This window comes from Phoxinus phoxinus, assembly GCF_949152265.1.
Source record: "Phoxinus phoxinus genome assembly, chromosome: 19".
NCBI lineage: Eukaryota > Metazoa > Chordata > Actinopteri > Cypriniformes > Leuciscidae > Phoxinus > Phoxinus phoxinus.
The window spans coordinates 20,981,044-20,987,043 of record NC_136894.1 but is presented as its reverse complement, the minus strand read 5'-3'; positions in this window follow the sequence as shown (position 1 = coordinate 20,987,043).

Below are 6,000 nucleotides of genomic sequence, written 5' to 3'. Positions count from 1 at the left end.
ATACAAATTCAAGAATCATAGCAAAATATAAAATACGAGGGACATTTTTTTTTATGATAAACTCTGTTTAAACTAGTTAACAGAGCATAGAACAATTATACAATATTGAGTTATAAAGCCAAATGATCTGTGGTTAATTCTTCTCATGCTTCTGACACATTGAGCCACATGTGCCACGTATGTAATGAGGGATCGAGTCAGGACTGCAATATGCCCTGACCCCATTTCTCTTTCCTCAATAATTTAATCTCTGTCTCGACTGTCCAATCACCCTCTGGATTACTTAACAGTTTTTTTTTTCAACTGCACTTTCAAAACTTTGCCTCTTATTTTTCCAAACTTTCCACACAAAATGCAAAATGGCTCATGCAAACATTTGTCATATACGTTATTCAAATTTAAATTAAAGAGTTATTCAAAACCTAAAGCTCGTCTTTCATAAGCTCCTATGTACATTTCTGTTCAATATTAAAAGTTGGCAGAGGATGTTGAAAATTTTACGGTAAACAGGAAAGCAAGATTGAAACCAAAGTTTTTTTGTTTGTTTTTTACTGTAAGCATTTGTGGTTGTGAATACAGTATTACACAGTCTAAAAAACCTATAACTTGACCTTTGGCCTGTTCTAAAGCCATGATTGGTTGGTGTTAAGTAAAGGAATGAGTGTTTGCACATGTGAGGAGTTAGTGAGAGGCACTGATGAATTAGTGTGGCATTTTGATATAGGTTGTTTTTGAAAAAGGAAATAAAGATACTTCCTGTTAGATATTTGTGTCACGTAGAGAATTGTGTGTTGTGGTTTGCAAAAGAGTCGAAGGCCGAGAATTAGTTTATGTTTTTGCAGATTTGGTCTGTGGTTCTGGTATTTGAGTGTCAGTCAGGTTTCAGAACTTGTGTGACAAGTAAGGATTTTGTGTGTAAGCAGATGAAAAAAAACTGTAATAATAAGTATAATATTTAATCCACAATTAATGTATGAAGTAACTATTAAAAATATATGAAATATTAGTGCAACTTTATGTGAGTCAAGTAACTTAAGTGTGACTTAAAATAAAACATAAATAAATAAATCACCCCCTTCTTTCTTATAATAAAGTTTACATTGTAGTGAATGTGACAGACATAATTCACCTTTGTTATTAAGTCTGTACACTGTGTTTCTACATAACTGTTCAGGGATCGCGGTCCCTTTAAATGTTCGGAAGGCGTGATGACATGGGACGCTGGTCAGCGCCATTGATCTGTTGTTTTGTTTACCTTCGAAAATAAAGGACACACATACTTGTGTGCTCAAAGTGAGAAGTTGTCTCTTGCAAATTACTGCAATTTCCACAACATAATATTTAATCCATGATGGATGTATTTACAGTGTCCCAAAAAATATTTAGACTCTTAGGTCACTTTTTTAAATAGTTGTTTTGTGAATAGTTCATATATTATTTAAATGTGACTGAAGTGTACGTTACATAAATAAATAAAAATGTAACTCCTAGAAAATCAATATTAGTGTCACTGATATTCAGAGGCACATTCATAAACTGCCCTGCCTTTAAAAAAAAAAATTATATAGTGTGTTTCCTGAGTGTGTGTGTGTGTGTGTGTCCGTGTTTATTGGCCTCTAGAAGTCAACGGCACTGAGTCTAGAGGCAAACTTTATTACCACTGTCTAGTGTGTGTGGGAGAGAGAGAAATATTCTCCCTTGGGGTACCAGAGATCCCAGTGGCTCTCATTATCTGCCTATTTGGTGTCACTTGTGGTCAAGCATAAATATGTATAGAAAGATCAATGTTTGTGAGAGTGTGTGGGTGTGGGTGTGTGTTTGCTCAGTCCCAACATCACTGCTGGGCCTTTATGCTCATCGAGACACTAGCCAGACTCTGTTTACTTCAAAGAGACCCTTGTTCACAGCCAAGAATTATGTCTATTAGTGTCATATTCATTTACAAAAAAGACCATTACAATCTAAACACCCTCTCAAGCCACAAACAAGAGCCACAGACCCACACTACAAATTACGTTATTCCTTCATGATGAAAATTATTTTGACCTGCTTAGTGGACAAATTGTATTAGGTGCATATGTTTTCATTCAGGATCAAAGACATATCTTTCACATGGGTGCACACTTAAAAAAAAAGAACATTTATTAAAGCCTTCTGTAAATTTCAGCATCTTTTTTTCAGTCTGTAAATGGCTGTGTCTTGTTTTTTTTTTAAATAACTTGCTCGATTGAGAGCCTAACCAACCGTATTTCCCTTGGGAGAGGTGGAGAAGGCAGAAAGAAGGAAAAGGAGTTGGAAACGGAGAAGAGGCAGTGAACTGTGTCTTTCTTGGGCCCCATGCAGTCTTCTGGGAGCTGGAGGGAGTGTCTGGTCATCAAAAAGGGGCGTGGCTGCATCCAACCATCAAAAAGATCTCCAATCCCCTGGGTCGAGGCCCCCTGTCCAATTCATTCCAGGAGCTGTCAGTCAAATGAATCACCTCACTTTCAAACATTGAAGTGCAGCATTTCTGTTCCCAATTAAATGATGGACTCTCTCTTCAAGTACAACATATACATAAATGCAGCTGGTCCACAAAAGGGTATTCATTAGTCTACTTTCCCCTGCCCTCTGGGATTTTAGAGTTGTCGAACTTCATAGCCCTCGGCCATATTCAATGAGGTAATCAAATTTTAGATTTTTACTTTTTTTTTTTTATCCACTGATGATGCAATACATCAGGAGGCAAAAACAGAAAGAAGAGACAAACAAAATCTATCTAGATGGAAAGTCTGAAAATTCAGTTGATGATGCTTTTACAGTCATTCATGTAAGTACCTGCTGAAATGCAAAGTTTCCCCGGGATTAGTCAGTGACTTTGCAGGTTACATTGTTACGCTAGTAGTGATGTGACATTTTGTGTATTATGAGTAAATCAATGATTCTTTCACTCAGCCAATTCTTTCAAAAACACTGATTCGTTCAGGAACAAAACAAGTATTGCCCCCAAATGACACCCTAAAAACACTCATGGGGCCCTATTTTAACGATCTGAGAGTAACCTTGTGGGCGGATGTCGGGTTGGTCTTGGTAAAATGGGTTGGTCTGAAGTAGCTTCATTACTCATAGTTGTGGTTTGGGAGTAACGTGCAATAAACCAATCAGAGCGTCATCTCACATTTCCTTTAAGAGCAGGCACGCTTGTTCCACGGCGGATTTGCCAGGCGCACGCAACTTACATGATGGTAAAGGTGATTTCGCAATCTTCAGAATTTTGTTTCCTGGTTCTTGACGGACAACCCACTTTGTCAGATGTCCTTATACCTGTGTGTCTTGCCACTGATTCGTCATACAATAAGCCTGAATAATTTGGGTAAATGTGTATGCTAGATTTATGCCTATTTTTTTATATCTTCATGGACAATCCATGTTTGGTAATATTTCCCTCGTGTGGTCATATTTTTCCTTGTAATTATGTATGGTTTGCAAAAATATGAACTGCTGCGTCTGTGTAGATGAGAGAAGCAAAGTGAATGCGCGTTGTGCACACGGCACACGCTACTTTGTGGCCAAGCATGCGCCCTTAAAATAGCATCTGAATAACGCGCCACTGACTTTAGACTAGGTTTTTTCCTGGTCTGTGGCGGAATTGTTTTCTCAAACTGCAAAATAGCACCAGGGAACACTTGCGCCGGTACACACCTCCTCTTTTTGCTGATTCACTCAGGAACTAAACTACACGTGTTGTTCGGAAACATCCAAGGTTTGACTCTTAAAAAAATCTTAATTGGCAGAGCAAAAATACTTGCAATATTTACTCAATACTTGCGTATTGTTAATGGAACTGTTCTATAAAAGCTATGTGCTATAAAAACAATATCCCACTTGCAATCTGGTTTGGGATGGGCTGTTTTAGCTTGAGCCAGCATGCAATACTATAGCAACCACCCAGAACACCTTAGCAACCACATGGCAATGTGCTAAAATACTCAGAACACCTTAGGAAAATTGACTTTATATGCAGTTTGACTTTTTATTAATGCATGTCAAACAAGCTCAAGACATGGCAGATATGAAATACTTCACGTATGTTAAGGTGTGTTACTCATGCAGATTCCTTCACGTAGGATTTTAAATTGAGCTTTCATAAGCAATAGAGATTTCACTGGAGACTGAGGGATTGTCAATCACAATGATCTCTGCTGTGAGAAACGCACATTGTTTTTGCTCTCTCACACAGACACACACTCAAACATATCAGAGCTGCTTATTAGAGCAGATAGGGGAGTCTGGGAGGTCATCGGGGTCAAGAGATCATAGGTCACCGTTTGATTTCCCTGTGCACTGTCATGGATTTGGGGGGGTGTGGCTTACGTTAAACCTGCCTCTGGCACTAAGTCTGAGAATCACTCCCAGTAAAGCATGATTGACACTGCCGCTGCCTCCAGCCTAGTGTGAGGGTTGTGAAGGTCATATATACAGTATGTTTCAGAGAATCAATGCACACACACACACACACGCACGCACACACACACACACACACACACTGCTCAAGGCCTGTTTATGTGAGGTGAAAATGAATAAGGAATCTGAATATCAATTACATAATAAGGAATCTGCATATTTGCATGTTTGATTAAGTCTTTATATATGAGATAGCTGTGAAATACACGCAATAAACCGGTTCTTACTTTATCTAGGAAAAATCCTCTTTGTGCTACTGTGCACCAAAAGACAGGTGATATTCTTGTCTCACTTCTCTGAGGACCCTTTCAGCTGTCTAACTGCAACTTGCCCCCATTTTCTTTTCCTTCATTTCAGTGCAACAAAGAGTCCACTGAACAGATAATTACAGCCCAAAGCTCAGAGAGATTAAGAGACAGGAGAAAGAAAGAGAGAACTGAAATTGAGATTTTCCTAGTGACTTCAATCTATTTTTTGATCAAGACTATATATATATATATATATATATATATATCCTTATCAGATTATTATTATTAAATATGCTTTATTTGACCCTGAAAGGAAAATTTCACTGCTTAAAAGTTGTTCCTTAGCTCAGACGTAATTGAGTGCCCCATCATGCCTCATGTTTGTCTCACGTATCCTAAAATTCCTTATTGAATAGGCCTGATTAAATGCTCACAAAAAAGAATTGACAACACAATAACAATATATAAAGCTATACAAGCTATCGTCAAACTATTGCAGATATTTTCTTTGAATGTGTAAGACTTCCAATTCACCTGACAAACCAGTGTTTTTATGATTATGATAGCAGTTTGCAGTAAAAGCAGCATAACAGACTGCTTTAAAATAACTGGAAGAATGGCACCAGAAGCCTTGCACATTCAATTTACAAATGGTCACACCCGCTCTTATGCGTTAAAAAGAAGGTGGATACAGTTTACATATTTAACCAGATAATTTGTTCCTGGAATACGCTGAAATATTCAAGTTTGAATCAAAATGAATCACAATCTCTAACTTTTTATCATAGACTTTGGTATCTTGACAAATATAAATACAGTTTGAGTCATTGTTGAGATCTCTTCTTTCCCTCCAGAGGTACATTTGAGATTACCAAAGTCATTTTTCTCAAATCTTAGAAGGACAAGCCTTCATTTGCTTCCAATTTTATAATTAATCTCATCGCTGCCGTAAGAGAAATATTGCAGAGATCCTCTTTCCTGTTAGTTGGTACTGGAGCGCTGACATCATTGATTAACAACATCATACACTGCCTCATATGATCTCTCTATCTCTCTTTGCACATATAATGAAGCTTCTCTCCTCTCACTCTTAACTAAACCGCTTGTACATTAGCAGAAAACTCAGTGTATCTGGGTTTATCTCTCAGTTCATCTCTTTTATCTGAGTAAAAAGCAGGCTTTCATCTTCCTGTTTCAAGTGTGTCTGTCCCCACCCAGCCTCTCCGCTCAACCAACAGACACCTGCACACACACACACGCGTGAGTGAGTGGCTAAGAGCCTCTCCTGCCATAAACCCCCTGGTTGCCA